Genomic DNA, 20,467 nt, shown 5'->3' with positions numbered 1-20,467 from the left:
CTATCCATGTTCCTCATGATTTTATAAAGCTCTATAATCTGGGACCCACACTTGTTTGTTTACAGCAATTTTGCAATGAACAGATAGAAGTATGCAGTGAGGAAAGAATCAGCATAAATATAGTACAGATTTGCTTCCAATGCAGAACAAAATGATCACCATATGAAAACTGAAAATGACTCCTGATATAGTGTAAAACAGTTTCTCATATAATAGAAAGCATTTTCTCATACCAAAGGTTGGATGCTTTCTCATTGCAGGCATTCAAATCAGTTTAATATGCTGTTTAAAAATAGCTAAACCAATGATCTTCCCAACACAGCTCACATTGTTTTCGCGAGGCTTCACTCTCTCTTCTGACCATGGAATAGTTCATGTTGATTATAAACTCTGTAGTTAATCAATATATAGAATTCAAAGGTTTATGTGTAATTGAGTGCTGCAGCGAGTTCCAAAGGGGTTCGCTACTTTTTTCATATAAACGTGGCCTTATTTAGAAACAAAAATCTTCTTCCAATTAATCAGGATTGAAAGACATCCCAATTTTTTTAAAACCGAGTTCAGCTGTTGGCATACCTAATTCAGGTCAGTGACTCTGGGCACGATGATGTAACCATGTTGTGACATATGAGAGTGAATGATTCATATGAGTTTAAAGGGCACCGCGTCTATTTAAATCTTAAGGAAATACACACACGGACTAAAATCGTGTTTGGAAAGCTGAGGAAGAGGTCAGCTGCATGCCTTGTAACAAACTACGTCAAGTGGTTGGAAGAAGAGGATAAATAAACAGATGTTATGAATCCATAGCATTATAGATAAGGGAGGAATGTCATCTATATTCCAAGATTATGGTAGCCTTAGCTCAGTTCCTTTTTCCAGCCCAAATCTCTGTTTCTTAGCATCCAGCTGATCCTTAAATAATTCCAGGTTTTTCAGTATCACGAACCAACCCCATGACCATGCCACAGGCTGATCACTCTGTGTGAAAGATAAATTGATATCATCAAACGCTTTGCCTTTCAGGTGCATTTGTACCATTCTTGTCCAACTGCTATAGTTTAGAATGCGGAGGATTCAGAATTGAGCTCTTTCAGAGCATCTCCTCAAGTATGAAATCACAATTTGTTATTTGAAACGTAAATTAACTGTTTTTCTTGCTCTTTCAGTTTCGATGGAAAGTTATTTATAACTTGAGACGTGGAGTGGGTAAGTTTAGTTTAATTCTTTTGTGAGGAAACTAATATGATCATATGGAACACCAGATACATTTTACACACACACCCCCACCCCACCCAATACATATAACATTTAACTTTGTAATTATTCCTGAAATTTGAAGCGACTATTAATTAGATGAAGCAATAATAACGTTTAAGATATTAAGCAAAAGTACCAGAGGGCAAATTAACTTTTCATACACATTGAATGTTATTATAGGGATGCATTTGTTGAAATGTTGGTGGAAGCTAAAAGGAAACTAACCAAAACTTTGAAAAAGGTAAGGAAGATTGCTGAGCTATGGGGAAGTAGTCTGTTGGAGTGGGAATGGACAGGTCTTTCAAACAGAGTCCAGATTAGAGTGCTGCTGGAAAAGCACAGCAGCTCAGGCAGCATCTGAGGAGCAGTAAAATCGACGTTTCGGGCAAAAGCCCTTCATCAGGAATACAGGCAGAGAGCCTGAACCTAGGTCTTTCAAACTGCCAGCATAAGAACACAAGAACTAGGAGCAGGAGTAGGCCATCTGGCCCTTCAAGCCTGCTCTGCCATTCAATAAGATGATGGCTGATCTTTTCATGGATTCAGCTTCACTTACCTGCGCTCTCATCTTATCCCTTAATTCCTTTATTGTTCAAAAAGATCTATCTTAGCTTTAAAAATGTTTATTGAAGTAGTGTCAACCACTTCACAGAGCAAGGAATTCCGCAGATGCACAGCCCTCTGGGTGAAGAGGTTCCTTCCTAATACAGTCCTAAACCTGCTCCCTCTAATCTTGAGGCCATGCCCTCTTGTCCTAGTTTCACCTACCAGAGGAAACATCCCCTCGACTTCTATCTTATCAATTCCCTTCAAAATTTTGTATGTTTCTATAAGATTTCCCCCTCATTCTTATGAATTCCAATGAATATAATCCCAGTCTATTCAGTCTCTCCTCATAAGCTAACCCCCTCAACTCCGGAATCAACATAGTGAACTTCCTCTACAGCCCCTCCAGTGCCAGTACACCCTTTCTTAAATAAAGAAACCAAATCTGCATACACTAGCAACCTGTACAGCTGCAACATAACCTCCCTGCTTTTAAACTCAACCTCTTTAGCAATGAAGGACAAAATTCCATTTGCCTTCCTAATTACTTGTTGTACCTGCAGACCAACATTCTGCGATTCCTGCACAAGGACACCCAGGTCCCTCTGCATGGCAGCATGCTGCGACTTTTACTATTCAAGTAATAATCCTTTTTACTGTTACTCCTACTGAAATGGATAAGTTCACATTTATTAACATTCCATCTGCTCACTCACTCAAAGTATCTCTGTCCCTCTGCAAAGTTTCACAGTCCTCTGCACATTTTACTCTGCCACTCATCTTAGTGTTATCTTTGGCATACTACACAGATATAAGTTGTGAATAACTGTGGTCCCAACACCGATCCCTGAGGCACACTAGTCACTGATTGCCAACCAGAATGACACTCATTTATCCCCACTCTTTGCTTGCTGTTAGTCAACCAATCCTCTGTCTATCCTCTGATGGACTGAGCAGCTTCTTCTGTGCAGTCTGATTCTTTGCAAATTCTATGAAAATGAATAAAATAATTACACCTTGTGACACTTTATGCTGTTTGACTGTGGTGTATTCTAATAACACAAAGGAATTTGAAGTAGAAGCAATGAAGGATGACTTCTCTGAAAACTGCATCAACCTGCCAGGAAGAGGTCAGTACACCACCTTCTTGTGGATATGAAACCTTTAAAGTAGTGGGTACTTATCTCTCTCTCTCTCTCTCTCTATCTCCAACCAGTCTATAAGCTTTAAGTCTGCCTGTTGTTTGATCACACGCTGCAGCAAGTAGTTTAAGAACCAATCCATCAGCTGCTAAGTACAGCAGAAAAAGGAAATCATCGACCAACATTTTAAAATTGTTTTGATCCAGAATCCAGAAGGACCAGTGAGCTCAGCCTAAAGCCATCCATATCATCCATCAACAAAATTGGAATACCATTTCATTAGGGTTTAATTAATCTGTCCTCCCAGTTTGTAATCTACTTGTAAATATGTGTGATCTCTTGAAAGCACATATTTGAGACAGTCTGGGTGTTTTAGTTATTTAAACCATATGTTAAGTGCAATACACACTTTTAAAAACTTACAAGGAAACCTGTTTGTATGTGCCTTTAATCGCCGCAGCACATAAACAGGTAAACATTCACTGGAGTGGCAAGTAAATTGTTGTGGTCTAACAAATAGTGGATGAAGAGAGGAGAAATTCTAATCCTTTTTATTGTAGTGTATCAAACATGTGATGTAGTAAAATAAACCAAGGGACTTCATGGGAGCATCATCAAACAAAGAAACATGATCCAAAATATTAAGGAAAGAGGCGAGCATTGAATCCTTGGAGGGCCGTTGTGCTGAGGAAGTTGCAGAGATGGCAATAAGCCAGGCATTGAAAGATTTAGTAACAAGGTCAAGACTTTTAAAATTGAGATGCTACCACATCAAGGCCAGTGTGGCTTTGTGAGTACAGGATAGGGTAAGGGAGTGATGTTTAGGCTCAACTAAAGGACAAGATACGAAAGGTTGATTGGGAAATCATTGGAATAGTTGTGCCTGTACATAACTGGCCTGGCAAACCTGCATAAAGGAACGTGCACCATCTATAATGAGGATTCTCTACTTGATCAAGTGGTAAGCTGAAGGGTGCAGGTTTCCTTTTATCCTTAAGTGGTGAAATATTAATGTAAAGAGAGCATGCCAAAAGAAATATTATATTAATGCAACTCCCTGATGCTGATGAGATCCAGTGTGATTTGCTTTCCTATTCTCACTAGCATGTCCTACTTTCCCACTGCAATCAATCATAAACCTGCTGACGATTCAAAAGAGAAACAGCCTATAAACTGAATAATGCTGGAACCCAGAAATGAAGAGAGTTATTAAATTTGTCCTTGTTGCTGCCAAGTAACAAACTTTCACAATAAACTTTTAATGAAAATTTAAGGTTCCTCCGTGATGGTGATTGAAATATTTGTAGCCTCTTAAATATTGGCAGTTTTTTCATTTGTTGTTGCCAAGTTGGAATGCTCTGTTTATAAGATTGGGATCCTTCGAGATGTTAGATCACTTGGCATAGACGATGCATGTGGTGCAAGAGAAGGAATCAGGTTTTTTTTTAATGCACTAACAGCTCTCTATTACCCATATGTTGGCATGCATGTTGCCAGAGGAGAACAGAAACTTCCCAAAAATGTTTTATCTCCAAATGCCCAGCGTCAAACTCTGTAAATGTCCAACAGGTTTGAGATTCTCTCAGGCTGTGGGATGGATGAATGAAATGGCCATGGTACCGCGGTACAGGAAACTATTCAAATGGGGAGAGGCAAAAGAATTATAGTGATGGTAGAGGGCTACATATCTGTGGAGGTTGGCACTATTACCTTCAGCAAAGAACCTGAGGTCAGGTAGTTGTGTTGTCAGCCTGCTGCCAAGGTTAAGGATATCTGCTGTGAGCTGGAGATGACCTTGCAGGGGGAGGAAGGATCCAGTTGTCACCAACCGTGTAAGTACCAATGACATTGGCAGAACTAGGAGATAGGTTCAACGTGGCTAATATGAGGAGCTAGGCACAAAAATAGAGAAGCAGAATCACAAAGGTAATAATCTCTGGATTATTACCCGAGCCACGTCCAAATTGGGCTGGAGTGAACAAGGTTAGAGAGATGAATACGTGGCTGAAAGACTGGTGTGGGAGAGGTAGGTTCTGGTTTGTGGGGCACTGGTACCAATACTGGGGAGAGTGGGATCTGTGCTGTTGCTATGGTTTACTCCTGAACTGTTTGGGCACTGCTGTTCCTGTGAGCTGAATAACTAGAGCGGGAAATAGAGCAAGATTTAAATTGTAGAGACAAGGGACAAATTTCAGAAGTTCTGATGGATCAAAGTGGGAAAAGACAACAGGGGAATATGTTACTGGAGGAAATAATAATCTGACAAAGACTAGAAGGGACAAAAAAATAGAGATCTGAGAGCCTGCAGCCATGACTAGAAATAAATAATAATGATGATCATCATCATCACCATTGGCGGTCCCTTGCAGAAGAGGATGACTCTCTTCCACTCTCAGGGGGAGTCTGTAGGTGGCTGTGCAGTCGATGAGGCTTCCACAGACTCTGACACGTTTGGGGCAGAAGGTGGTCATGGGAAGGGGTGGGTGAAGCATTTGTGTGACAGCGCACTCCTTATGCTGTTTTCACCTGCTGCTTCTTCCTGGTGGCAAGTCTCTCAGTGTTGGCATCTTCCTGGGTGCTACTCCTCCACTTAGGATGGCCTTGAACCAGCGATTCTGTGGGAATGCTAGTTCAAGGCCATACACTCCCGAGGTATTGGAAGTGGTCAATGACCTGTAAGGCCTCCCCATGGACCTTGCTGATCAGGGGCTTGCTCCACATTGCCAGGCCAGGTTAGTGGAGGACCTCGGACTTGCAGATGTTTACGGTGAGACCCATGCTCTCATATGCCTCCGTAAAGGTGCTGGCGATGGTCTGGAGTACGTCCTCGGAGATTGCACGTACACAAGCATCATCGGTGTACTGCAGCTTGATGAAGCTGGTTGGGGTTACTTTGGTTTTGGCTTGAAAGCTGTGGAGGTTGAATGCTTTCCCAAGGGTTCTGTAAGTTAGCTCCTCTCCAGCTGAGAGCTTGTTGGTGCTGAGGCGAGGTATTACAGTGAGATAGATCGAGAACAACGTAGGGCAAAAAGTCCGCCCTGCTTAACACCGGTCTGAATGGGGAATAGGTCGGTGGTGGAGCCACTTGTCAAAACCCCAACTTCCATGTCATCATGGAGCAGATGAAGGATGGTGAGAAACTTCATGATGCAATTAAAGTGGAGAAGGACACTCCATAATGCCTCCCGATTGACTGTGTCAAAGGCCTTTGTAAGGTCAAAGAAGGCCATGTACGGGGTGGGGGGGGGGGGGGGCGCGGTTCTTTTCTCTGCATTTTTCCTGCAGCTGTCGCTCAGTGAAAATCATACCCAAAGTTGTGCAGGTCAGCTGGATTGGCCATGCTAAATTGTCCATAGTGTTAGGTGCATTAGTCAGAGGGAAATGGGTCTGGGTGGGATACTCTTCAGAGGGTCAGTGTGGACTTGTTGGGCTGAAGGGTCTGTTTCGACACTGTAGAGAATCTAATGCTCATGATTGTGGCATCTTAGAGCTTTCCCAGGATGCTCTCCTCCTCCCAGATAAAGTAGATAAAGGTATGTAGCTGCAACAAGCATTCTTTGCCTCCGCACTTCAATGCCTCAGCGGGGATACCTTGTTGTTCTTAAGCTGGTGAGTGGCCTGCTCTCTGTCATGCAAGGCTGGGGTTTTGCTGCGCTCACGGTGTGTAGTGTGCTGTGGACTGCTTGCAAGGGCACTCAGATCGATGACAGAGCCCTGGTTGAGGAGGTCTCTGTAGTGGTCCCCCAGTGTTGTTCAATGGCTTCTTTGTCTATGATAATAATAGAAATAATACAGAAATAATGAAATGACAAACCATTTCAGATTCAGTTCTGAAGAAAGGTCTCTGAATCTGAAACATTAAATCTGCTTTCTCTCCACAGATGCTGCCAGACCTGCTGAGTTTTTTTTAACTATTTCTGCTTTTATTGCCAACTTCTGCAGCCCTTTGGTTTTCAGAAATAATGGGAACTTGTCAAAAGGGCGCAGCAATTATCATGTAGGACTTTAACCTACATATAGACTGGAAAATCAGATGAATAAAAAGTAGTCCTGACGAGGAATTCATTGCAAGTTTTCAGGGCAGTTTCTTATGTTATGGCACCAATTAGAGAGCAGGCTATATTACATCTGGTTTTGACCAACAGGATAGGATTTATTACTGACTTCATTGTGAATACACCCCTGGGAAACAGCCAACTATAATACGATTGAATCTTAGACACAGTTTAAGGGATTGGGGTGTCCAAGAATGTTATTTTTTAATTTGAGAAAGTACAATAATAGTACATGAAACCAGAGCTAGCAAAAGTGAGCAGTTCGTTCAGATTAAGGGATAGGTCCATAGCGATATGGTAGCAAACATTTGAAGGTATATTCTAGAAAGTGCAGAATATATACATTGCAACAGATAAGAAACATTCTAAGAGACGTATCTGCCATCTTTAGTTAACTAAAAAAAGTTGAAGTTAATATCAAAGCCAAAGGAAAAAATATGTAGTTGTACAAAGATAGCTGGCAGAAATTGAACAGAGTATTAGATACACCAAAGAATTATTAAACGATTAATGAGAAAGAAAATCAGAAGATGAGGGCAAGTTAGCCAACTTTCACGGTATTTAAATTGTCATTGGATAAACATTTGGATGAAAATAGTGAAGTTTAGGTTGGATGGGCTTCAGATTGGTTTCACAGGTCAGTGCAACATCGAGGGCCGAAGGGCCTGTAATGCCTGTAATGATCTATGCTCTATGTTCTAGGACAAAGAGATGACAGATGAATTTGACACATATTTTGCATTGGTCTTTACTAGAGAGGATATAAGTAACAACCGAGAAACAGCTATAAATCAGGAATTGAAAGGGAGGGAGAAATTCAAGAGAATTATAATTACCATGGAAGTGGTCCTGAGTAAATTATTGGAACTGAGAGCTGACAAGTCCTCTAGTCCTGACAGTTTCATCCTGATATCTTAAAAGATGTAGCTGGTGAGAAATATGATGCATTGGTTTAATTGTTCCAAAATCCATGAGATTTTGGAAAGGGTCCTTTAGATTGAAAAATCACTAACGTAACTCCTTTATTTGAAAAGGGAGAAAGGCAAAAAGCAGAAACTTACAGACAAGTGTGCTTAACTATCATTGAGAAAATGTTAGAAGCTATTATTAAAGATGTTATAATAGGCCACTTGGATAAGTTCAAGGTAACCAGGCAAAGCCAAAATGGTTTTTTTCAGAGGGAAATCAAGCTTAACTAATTTATTGAAGCTCTTTGGAGGAGTAACTTGTGCTGTAGATAAAGGAGAACCAGTGGATGTATTGTACTTAAATAAGGTGCTGCATGAAAGGTTATGGTGGAAACTATGTTAATGGTATAGGTGATGATATATTGGCATGGATAGAAGGTTGGCTGACTAACAAAGAGTAGGAATAATTAGATCTTTTTCAGGTTGCCAGAATATCACGAGCCCCGTGCATAAAAATCTGTGCTGGGTCTCATCTTTTTACGTGTTATATATATAATTTGAAAAGATTAAGGTGAGTAAGCAGGAGGTGTTATCAATTCTAGAAGGTAGGATGACCCCAATACAATATATCCACTGGTTCTCCTTTATCTACAGCACAAGGATTTTTCCGAGAATTCTCTGGAAAGTTAGGAAGGAGATAGCTGAGCCTTTGGCTTTGATGTTTGAGTCATCATTGTCTACAGGTTTAGTACCAGAGGACTGGAGGATTGCAAATATTGTGCCCTTGTTCAAGAAGGACAGTAGAGATAACCCAGGCAATTATAAGCCAGTGAGCCTTACGTCTGTTGTAGGAAAAGTTTTGGAAAGGATTATAAGAGATAAGATTTATAATCATCTAGCAAGCAACACTTTGATTGGAAATAGTCAACATAGATTCGTCAAGGGCAGGTCATGTCTCACAAACCTCTCTGAGTTTTTTTGAGAGGGTTACCAAGCATGTGGATGAGGGTAGGGTAGTTGACGTAGTGTTAATGGACTGCAGCAAAACCCTTGATAAGGTTCCACATGGTAGGCTACTAGAGAAAATGCAGAGGCATGGGATTGAAGGTGATTTAGTAGTTTGGATTAGAAAGTGGCTTTCTGTAAGAAGGCAATGAGTGGTGGAAAATATTCAGCCTGGAGTGCGGTTACTAATGGTGTGCCATAGGATCTGTTTTGGGACCATTGCTGTTTGTTATTTTTATAAATGACTTGAACACAGGCATAGGTGGATGGGTTAGTAAGTTTGCAAATGATACTGAAGTCGGTGGACTGGTGGACAGTGTGGAAGAAAGTTGCTGGTTGCAGGGAGACTTGGATAAACTGCAGAACTGGGCTGAAAGGTGGCAAATGGAGTTCAATGCAGATAAATGTGAAGTGATTGACTTTGGGAAGGATAACAGGAAGGCAGAATACTGGGTCAATGGAAAGTTTCTTGGGAGTGTGGATGTGCAGAGGGATCTCAGTGTCCATGTATGTAGATCCCTGAAAGTTGCCACCATGTTGATCGTGCTGTTAAGAAGGCATACGGTGTGTTAGGTTTTATTGGTAGAGGGATTGAGTTCCGGAGCCATGATGTCATGCTGCAATTATACAAAACACTAGTGCGGCCTCACTTGGAATATTGTGTACAGTTCTGGTTGCCCATTACAGGGAGGATGTGGAAGCATTGGAAAAGATGCAGAGTACCAGGATACTGCCTGGTCTGGAGGGAAGGTTTTATGAGGAAAGGCTGAAGCACTTGGGTCTGTTCTCATTGGAGAGAAGAAGGCTAAGAGGCAATTTAATAGAGACATACAAGATGATCAGAGGATTCGATAGGGTGGACAGTTAGAGTCTTTTTCCTAGGATGATGACATCTGCTTGTATGAGGGAGCATAGCTGCAGATTGAGGGGTGATAGATTTAAGACAGATGTCAGAGGCAGGTTCTTTACTCAGAGAGTGGTAAGGGCATGGAATGGCCTGCCTGCCAATGTAGCTAACTCAGCCACATTAGGGGCATTTAAACAGTCCTTGGATAAGCATATAGATGATAATGGGATAGTGTAGGGTGATAGGCTTAGATTAGTTCACAGGTTGGCTCATCATCGAGGGCCGAAGGGCCTGTTCTGCGCTGTATTGTTCTATGTTCTATGTCCAAGCCCAAGATCAAGGACTATTGGGATTGAACCTTCTCACACCTCGTGTGTTGCTTTTCCAGCTAGGATTGATGCATTGGGTCACCTGTAACTCGGTGGGATGGGATCCCAACTACACCCCCAAAGACAAGGCTGTTTCTGAGGTGTTCCTGAATGAGCTTATTGCCCAAAATATGAATCCGTGAGCATGCCAATGGCTATGATAGATATAGTATTTCCCTTATTTTATCTAATTCACAAACCCACATCAAATCCCTGAAATGGCCAGGAAGTGGCCACATACACTTCCCCTTGATGTTGGGGGCAATAGGAGTGGGCAAAGGTATCCTTGCTCTCCTTTTCCTGCACTGCCCTCACCAGACTCACCCCATTATATAGTGTTATTTGCAGATTGCAGAGGCTGGAAGCCCAATGGAAGTTGGCTGTGACTCACATTCTGTTCCTCAGGTGGAGATGTGTGGTTTCCCCATCTTCCCCATTTCTCCCCTTCTACACTACCTAATTTTTTACTGCTCACAATCTCAAAAGTATGAAACTCCTTATGCCTTTTGCTGTTCTTTTTCTCCTGCAGTATCTACACAGTTAAAAACCCAAAGTTTCCTATCACTGCTGTCTGCTTGGCCTCATCTCTTTCCACTTTACCACAATCTTGAAATCTGGTTTCTCAAAGAACAGGAGCTGCTCTTCACTAACATGGTATCAAATTAATGTCTTCAGAATGCCATCATCTGACAATACCATTTCACTTTCTAGGCACAATTCTAGATGAAAAGCTGCTTTTAACTTTTGTTCTTTAGATCAACATTGGCAGATTATTAAGGGAAAATTGGGCTGATTCACTGCCAATGGAACTGCATCTTTTATAGCACCAAGTCTTCTTCCCTATTTCAGAATCCTATTGTCAAAAATTTGGAAAACGTCAGGTCTTTAGGACAGAATTGAAGACCTGCATTGCTAACATTTTGTGTATTCTCATTTATAGATTCATATTGACTAAATCAAATGTAATTCTGCTTTCTCTCCACAGATGCTACCAGATGTGCTGAGTTGCTCCAGCAATTTCTGCTTTAGTTCCAGATCTTCAACATCCACAGCTCTTTCTCTTATTTTTGTGCATTTTGATCATGATTTAATAGCCATAGTTTATTTGTGAGAGCAGGAAGTTCATCAGCAATGCCATGGAAGGTGCAATGGCTCAGTAGTCAGCACTGCTGCCTCACAGTCCGAGGGACCTGGGTTCGATTCCACCCTTAGGCAACTGTGTGGAGTTTGCACATTCTCCCTGTGTCTGTGTGGGTTTCCTTTGGGTGTTCCAGTTTCCTTCCACAGTCCAAAGATGTGCAGGGGGTGGGTCTGGGTGAGATACTCTGTGGAGGGTTGCTGTTGACCTGATGGGCCAAATGGCCAGCTTCCACACTGTAGGGATTCTATGGGTACATTTTTAACCCATTCCCTTTGGGAATGAAGGATGTAACATTGACCATTTTGAACTGCAATGACACTATCTGAATGAGTCAAACAAGAGATTACACATCCTTATCAAGTTTACACACTTACTCATTGGAGAACAGAACATCTTTCCCGTAAAAGGCTGGCCCAATTATACAGACTGGCAGATGATGTCAGTTTAAAGTAGCACAAAATAAAATTGGTTCTGGCTTGCTCAGTAGTTTCTTTTTATTTATTCATTTTGTGGGATGTGAGTGTGGCTGGCTGGGCCAGCATTTATTGTCCGACACTGATTGCCCTTGAGAAGGTGCTGGTGAGCTGCCTTCTTGCACCACTGCAGTCCAGTTGGTGGAGGTTTACTCACACTGCCGCTTGGGAAGGAATTCCAGGATTTTGAACCAGTGACACTGAAGGAACAGCAATATATTTCCACGTCAGGATGGTGAGTGGCTTGGAGGGGAACTTGCAGGTGGTGGTGTCCCCATGTATCTGCAACCCTTGTCCTTCGAGACGGAAGTGGACATGGATTTGAAAGACCCAATTTGTTTATATGGGGCACTAATGCTATGCCATGTAAGTCTTGTCAGGAGCATGTAAGACATCCTGAAGCATGACCTTGAAGAAGACTGGGAATAATTCTAGTCAATATTTTGTCTCAGTCAAAAATCAGATTGTCTAATCATTATCACATCGCTATTAGTCAGAGTTTGTTGAATACAAATTGGGCTGATATGTTTCTAACATTATCACAGTGACAACACTTCAAAAGGATTGCTCTGAATGCACTTTGAGAGTCTGGTAAAGGGAGCTTTATAGCTGCAAGATTTTCTTTCCTTCACACTTTGGCTTGGGCATCACATATTATGCTCAATCCTTGCAGAAAGAGCTTTGATGTGTGACTGATGACGGTGTGAGTGTTTCCCTGCATATAGGGAAATTTAATGATGTGGAGTCTGGCCCAACCCAATTCCCTAATGGAAATTCACTGAAGTGCTTCCTGTCAATCTTAGGAACAAGGCGACAGGCGTGTGGGCAGGGGTGAGAGTGGAGAAGTTGGTGGGGAACATAGGAAAATATTCTCAAATTGTATCCTACCAAGCTATGGGCAACAAGGCAATATTTAGTACAAAAAGTACAACAACAACTTGTGTTTATATAGTGTCTTTGGTCCACTCATAAACAAAACTTCCTACTGCGCTTCACAGGTGTATTAGAAAGGATGTTCCCTTATGTTAGGCAATCAATCTAGAATGAGGCATCATAGTTTTAGGATAAGGGTAATTGATTTAAAACAGAAATTGGGAGGGATTACTTCTCAGAGGGTGATGAAGCCATGGGATCCACTACCCCAGGGAAGCTGGGACATTGTGTAAGTTTGAGGAGGAGATGCATGGATTTTTAATTTGTGAAGGGTTGACGGGTTGTGGAGAGTGGACAGGAAAATAGAGTTGAGACCAAGATGAGACCAGCCATGATTGTATTAAATGATGGAGCAGGCTTGAGGGGCTGAATGGCTACTCCTGCTCTTAGTTCTTATTGTAAGACAAAAATTTACACTCAAGACGTATTAGGACAAGTTACCAAACTCTTGATCAAAGATGTGGATCTTAAAGGAGTGACATAAAGGAGTAGGGAAATGTGGACAAGCTGAAAACTTTATCAAAGAATTCTGGAATTTTGGGTCTCGGCAACTGAAGGAACAATCACCACAATGGAGTGAAAGGGAATGTCCAGAAGTGGAGGAGTGCAGAGATCATGGAGGATTGTGAAGCTGAGGGACCTCATAGATAGAGAATGAGGGGCTTGGTACTCGAAGGAATTCAACTCAAAACAAGAACTTTAAATCTGAGACATTGCTGGATCAGAAAAAAATGTTAGTCAGAGAGCACTGCATAAGCTAAAACTACTTTCCTAAATTCAAATACTGGTTAATTGATACGTCTTCCAACCTGATAGGTTTTTTCCAGTCTGATTCTGGTGAGATTCTGGATGATGCAGTTGTGGTGTGTAAGCCTCCTACATGAGGAATTGAATATCGGTGATGTAAATCCGTGTTTGTCCACAACATTCTGATGACCTCCCAGAACTAGGATGTAGCTCCCAGGATTTATTTGGGTCAAATCAATCTGTCAATCATGCATAATTAAAGAGCTAATGACAATGGATGACTGTTGGTGAGAAAAGTAGCATGGTTTTGGAAAGAAGTTGTGCTTTGAACAACATGATCAAGCACAATGGTCAGTAGGGAAGTGGAGTGGGGATGAGATCAAAACAGAGTTGAGTCTTAGGGAGTAGATAAACCGGGAGAGGATAGAAGGGAATGCAGGAGAGATGAAGGTCAGTGCTAATTGTTATATGTGGGTCTAAGAGGAATGCCAAGCACCCACAAGGATGATCCATACAGACTTATGGGCAGAGCAACTTAGGATTTTGAAGGAATGAGATCTAACATTCTATCTTCCATCTAGTAAATATTTTCAAACCAACATGTTCAGAGGTGTTATGACACATCACTGGAGTAGTTGGGATTTAAACCCAGGCTTCTTGGTCCTGAGGTAGCAACATTACCACTTCACCACAAGGGTACTGTTCAGACTCTCTGTTACACTGTATATCACATCAATGTAACCTGCAACATGCTGCTGACCCGTGATAAACTATATCTTGTAAACAGCAAGATAAGCAGATCTGAAAGTAGTTTTCCTCTACCACACCAGACTTATGATGAGGAGATACTGGTGTTGGACTGGGGTGGATAAAGTTAAAAAAATCACATGACACCAGGTTATAGTCCAACAGGTTTATCCAAAGGAAGGCTGGGGTTGTAGGGAACGCTTCAGAAATGAGCAGCAAGGAGTTTGGAGACTGAGGGTGGAGGGGTGTGGGGGTCTGTTGTTGCTTTACAGGGTAAGGGTGGGACCAACAAAGAGGGATGCATGAATGATCTCTGCACTGGAAATCAGCCCACATAATTTAGGGCTGTTCAGGACACAGTGCAAGTGTCCCTATCTCTGGGGCTGTACATTCAAAGCCATGCTTCTAGGAGCAAGTGTAAAGCTCCTGCTCTCAGATGGGGAGCTGCACTGGAGGGATGCAGATCAATGTGAGTGTAGACCTTGATTCCGGTCAGCCTTTGGAGAGTGTATAATGGCAGAATATAACCTTGGATGTCTTCCTTTCACAGCAATAAGACTTCTCAGAACAATTCTTATTTTAAAACAAATATCTTGCTGCCAGACCCTGCTGCCAGTAGCAAGGAATAGAATACAAGCTGGTGATATATTCGCAATGAGCTGTTATCTGCTTTGCCAACTTCAGTGCCATGTATTGACATGTTGGCATTAATATTAAATGATATTATTCAAATTGCTGGGAACACTTCAAGCCCTTTCGGAAACCTGAAAACAATGGTTTGTAGCAAGCTTGATTCACTTGTACTATCATAAAACCTAGACAATGTAAGTCATTATACTTTATATCTGAGATATGGATGAGATGGTGCAAGGATTGAACATTTGGTTGGGTTATTTCACAATATTAATAGAAGGCCTCTGTCTGAATGACATTTCCAAATTCGTTTCCCTATTTTTTTTGCAGTGGGGTTTTTGCCATAATCTTTGTTGATCAGAAATCTCATTATCTGAATCTACTTTGTGCTTTTCAACTGATTTGTGAGTATTTTCAGATGGCTCCATCTACATTAGGAGTCTTAAAGCTATGGCAGAATTCTTAAGGCATGTTAGTTCAAGTATATTTAAATTTTGTGTCGATATAGTTAACCAGCCAGTTTGGGGTGGCACAGTGGTTAAGAACATCAACTCCTTAAAGTGTGATAAATAGAAATCGTACTAACGTATGTGAGGATCCAGCACAGCTCAATTCCTTCCTTAGTCACATTGGATGCATGATATGGTTTTGAACATGAGGGTTAGCTAATGCTGCACTTAGTAGCAAGGAGGGTATAGATGCTATTATAAAGGGCCATTGATTGTTCCTCTGTGGTGTCATTAACATTTTAGGAAGGCTTCTGAACTGCTTCCTAAATTGATGTTGCCTTGGATATAATTGCTGGTCTCTTGACCTTTTACATTAGTGATGACCAATGAGATTATTTGGCAGATATTTTAAAAGGTTATTATTTAATAATTAAAGCATTTTAGTTTTCTGAGCGAATAACATTTATTCAGATGTGTATATGATGGTACAATTTTAATCTGAGTGAAGGAACAGGAAATGTTCAAGAATTTATGTATGTAAATCCTTCAGCAGGGCAAATTTAAAAGGCCATTAACAAAATACAAGGGGTCATTGGCTGTATCATTATAGGAAAAGAGAGTACAAGAAGAAGGAAGTTCTGCCACAACCTTATAAATCCACAGAGAATTGCACCCAGTTCTTGGCACGATATTTTAGGAAGGATATTGATGCCCTGGTGAAAATGTGAAGGAGATTTAACAAAATGAATGAGGGACTTCATTTCTGGGAGGTGATCAGAGAATCAAGGAATGTTCTCCTTAAAGAGGAGCTGATTTAATAAATTGTTCAGAATTATAAAGGTTTTTGAGAGCATATATTAGGACAAACTTTCTAAATGCAGGAAGATTAGTAACCAAAAGAGAATGGTTTAAGGTATATGGCAAAAGAAATAGTCATGAAATGGGAACATTTTTTTCCCACAACAAACTTTTAAGATTAAAACTAAATTACTTTAAAAAGGCAGTAGATATTGTCTGTCTGTGGATCTGAAAGGGTTAATAGTTGATTGAGTGCAGTAAGCACCACTCACGTGGTGACGTCTCAGGGACTTGGTGAAAGTGAAGTAGGAGTCTGTAATAGATAGATCTGTGGTTAATCTGCTCCTAACAATCTCTGCAGCAATGCACATGATATTCATGTAATCTGCAAATAATTGCAGGAACGCAATTAACTTCACTCTGTGTAGTTCAACAATACTCCTTGATTTAGACATGTTCAGTGGCTATCCACATCCATTCTGGATCACTTTGGGCCTGAAGTAACCCACATTATACATGGTGAGCAATAATGAGGCATAAACAGACAGCCCCTGTCACATCTTAACGATCATCACTATTTTTTAAAGGGTGCCAACTAATAACGAATAGACTTCAAGCCTTCAACAGTCAAAAAAAAAGAGTAAAATAGCTTGCAATTGAAGGAGATGTTTTCAAAACAAACAGATACTGCTGATGACAGTGAATCCCATAACCCTCCTGGCAGCATTGAACGCAAGTCAAACTTCAGAAAATGGGCGTAAAAAGCATATCAGGCCTGGTAGAAGAGGTACAAGAACAGAAGAAGCTCCACGGTAGAGGTACAGGTTATATTGCGAGGCAGTGGCCTGTAGAAGCAGCCACAAGTCAGTATTGCCACAGAGAACTGACCTGACATTGAGAATTGGGTTAAAAATCAAGTTGAAACTTAAACCGGATGTGGCTGCCACAGCACACAGATGCCACAAGGCCAGGCTGAGAAATAAAATTAGGAGAGGGTCTAAGGGGAATGTATATATTCCAGGTGTGGGAGAGCTCGAGAAATTGATAATCAAGCCACTTTAAGTAAATAAGTTTTAGGTGTTTTAAGGAATGCAATTCTGGTCTAATAAAGGAATATTTTGGACAACAAGAAACAAAAACCCATATGCCCAGGGAAAATAAATCCAATCATTAATTTTAAAAAGTGATACTTAAGAAGTGAATGAGTTACTTTATGCAGTGTGCAAAGAATCCCAGCAAAATTATCTACAACCAGGGATATTGTGGTATTCATATTGAATATGATGAATGGAGACAACATTTCCAGTGTAAGTATGAATTGTGTACATCAAGTTTGATGATATACTTACAACGCCTGTGTGGATCGCTTTAATATTATCATATAATTTTATTTCATGGAGTGAATTCTTATGTGTCACAATTTAAATTGGTAGCCCTTTAAAAACAGGAAAAGCATGCATCTCAAAGCACCAATCACATCTCCAGGGCATCCCAAATTAATTTAGTAATGTCAAAGTGTTTCTGGAATGTAGTCACTATTATGTTGTAGGAATCACAGAAAACTAATTACAGACTGGAGCATCACACAAGCAATAAGAGAAATGATCAGTTAATTTTTTCTTGATAATCATAGAGTCATAGAGATGTACAACACAGAAACAGTCCCTTTGGTCCAACTCATCCAGGCTGACCAGATATCCCAACCCAATCTAGCCCCACCTGCCAGCACCCGGCCCATGTCCCTCCAAACCCTTCCTATTCATATACCCATCCAAATGCCTCTTAAATGTTGCAATTGTACCAGCCTCCACCACTTCTTCTGATAGCTCATTCCATACACATACCACCCTCTGCATGAAAAAGTTGCCCCTTAGGTCTCTTTTATATCTTTCCCCTCTCACCCTAAACCTATGCCTTCTAGTTCCGGACTCCCCAACCCCAGGGAAAAGACTTTGCCTATTTATCCTATCCATGCACCTCATAATTTTGTAAACCTCTATAAGGTCACCCCTCAGCCTCCGACGCTCCAGAGAAAACAGCCCTAGCCTGTACAGTCTCTCCCTGTAGCTCAGATCCTCCAATCCTGGCAACATCCTTGTAAATCTTTTCTGAACCCTTTCAAGTTTCACAACAACTTTCTGATAGGAAGGAGACCAGAATTGAACACAATATTCCAACAGTGGCCTAACCAATGTCCTGTACAGCCACAACATGACCTCCCAACTCCTGTACTCAATACTCTGATCAACAAAGGAAACCATACCAAATGCCTTCTTCACTATTTTATCTACCTGCGACTCCACTTTCAAGGAGCTAGGAACCTGCACTCCAAGGTCTCTTTGTTCAGCAACACTCCCTAGGACCTAACCATTAAGTGTATAAGTCCTGCTAAGATTTGCTTTCCCAAAATGCAGCACCTTGCATTTATCTAAAATAAATTCCATCTGCCACTTCTCAGCCCATTGGCCCATCTGATCAAGATCCCATTGTAATTGGAGATAACCTTCTTCACTGTCCACTACACCTCCAATTTTGGTGTCATCTGCAAACTTACTAACTACAGTATACCTCTTTTGCTCACATGCAAATCATTGATATAAATGCCAAATATTGGTTCAGTGATAAATATTGGTCAGGAGACTATGTGAACTCTTCTGTTTTTTTCTTCGAATGGTGCTGCTCACACATGGGTCTGGAGATTTTGAGGTTGTTGGGGTTTTGATTCCAGTTTAATCGCAGTACTGGGTCCACTCTCTGAAAATATGACTCCAGCATGCTCTCATCGAAACAATCCTGGAAAAGCTGTGTGGTGCTAAAGGTGCATATTAGACTCCTGGCAATACAAGCAAGCCAGCGACAGAATGTATTAGAAGCTGGCCGCTGGAAATGCTGTTCTTTAGATAAAGTCTAAGGTATCTGCTCATGGTTCAGGATGTTGCACTAAATAAACTACCAATGTTGTAATCTATATTTGGAATCCAAATGCATTCAATGCTGTTTGTTGCATAGCAGCTTGAGTGTTTTATGCTAGAACTCTTCTTGAACACTATATAACTGACATATTTTATTCAACACCGGCTGTTGTACCAAAGATTTGGGAATTTAACTGTTTCTCAAGAGTTTCCAATCAGCAAGTTCCTGTTCTTTGACAAATCACCAGAGAAGGTACCCCTCCACCCCAATGCAGAAGAATAGTCCAATCTCAGCTGTGAAGTTGCTATTGGCTGGTGAAAATTGGGATTACAAGGAGGGTTGCTATATTAGCACCTTCCCATCCTCAGCTGGGGTATGGCATGGATAGAGAATTGAGGAAATGGGAAGAGAAATTAATTCATTTGCATTAACCGTTTGGATCTTTATAGATGTCTTGAATTGAACTATAAAGAAAGGTTGGATAGGCTGGGACTTTTTTCACTGGAGTGTGGGCTGTTGAGAGATGACCTTACAGAAGTATATAAAACCATGAGGGGTATAGATAGGTTTAATGGTAGGTGTCTCTGCCCCAGGATGGGGGATTTCTAGACTCGGGGGCACATTATTAAGGTGAAAAGAGAGATATGAGGGGCAATGTTTTTACATAGACGGTGATTTGCATGTGCAATGAACTTCCTGAGGAAGTGGTGGCTGTGGGCACAATTACATTTAAAAGATATTTCGATAAGTACAAGAATAGGAAAGGTTTAGAGGGATATCGGCCAGGAGCAGGCAAGTGGGTCTAGTTTAGTTTGGGATGATGTTTGGCATGGACTGGTTGGACCTGGGGGGAGGCCAGTTGTTTGGTAAAGCCTACAGTTCAGGCTGCAGTACTGATCATACCACAGGGAGATGAGGGAAAATAGTGTGATCTGGCACAAACTGCATTGGCATGGACTATTCTACATGACCCTATGACTCTAAAAGGACGTCATGGAGGAGAAGCTGAAGCTAGATCGCAAATAGTAGAGAGCGCCCACTTTTTTTAAACAACAGCAAAGGTGAAGGAAAACAAACAAGAAGATTTGCAGTTGTTTCTGGGAATAAACAGGGACCATTTGGCTTTTAAGCAGCAACAAATTTCCAGTCAAGGAGTAACCACTGCACCTCGCTCTCACGTCTTTTGGATCTGGCTGACAATCTAGTCCTGTCTGGTTTGTTGCTGCTGATCTTGCAGTGATGTATCACAGTGAGGGTGGTGCTCCTATAGCACAATGCTCTCACCACCTACCCACCTGCCAAGACTGCTAACTCTTCATGCTCCATCTTCAACCCCCTGCTTCCCTGCTGCCGTTGTACAGAGCCAGAGGGTAGCCTGTGACTCTCATCAGTCATCCTTGTAAGGCATCGAGCCCTTGAAGTGAAGGAGGAACCTGAGAACTCTCTGGGCGGTAGGCAGCTACTGGGGAACCTGCTGCCGGTCTCTAGATTGTGGTATTGAT

At 41.4% G+C, this 20,467-nt stretch overlaps 1 long non-coding RNA gene across 1 annotated transcript in view; it reads left to right on the top strand.

The window, feature by feature from the left end:
• The first annotated feature begins 426 nt into the window (after positions 1-426).
• LOC148146585 (uncharacterized) overlaps positions 427-20,467 on the top strand; it is a 70,730-nt gene continuing 50,689 nt past the window's right edge. Inside the window, exons 1-2 of the long non-coding RNA XR_015760550.1 lie at positions 427-585; positions 1,170-1,209. This is a non-coding gene — a long non-coding RNA (uncharacterized LOC148146585). The remainder of the gene's footprint in view (positions 586-1,169; positions 1,210-20,467) is intronic.

This window comes from Chiloscyllium plagiosum, unplaced genomic scaffold, assembly GCF_037043375.1.
Source record: "Chiloscyllium plagiosum isolate Xiang-an unplaced genomic scaffold, Cpla_swu_hap1 HiC_scaffold_20, whole genome shotgun sequence".
Taxonomy (NCBI): domain Eukaryota; kingdom Metazoa; phylum Chordata; class Chondrichthyes; order Orectolobiformes; family Hemiscylliidae; genus Chiloscyllium; species Chiloscyllium plagiosum.
Note: the sequence above shows the minus strand (reverse complement) of the source record. Positions and strands in the feature narration are given on the sequence as shown.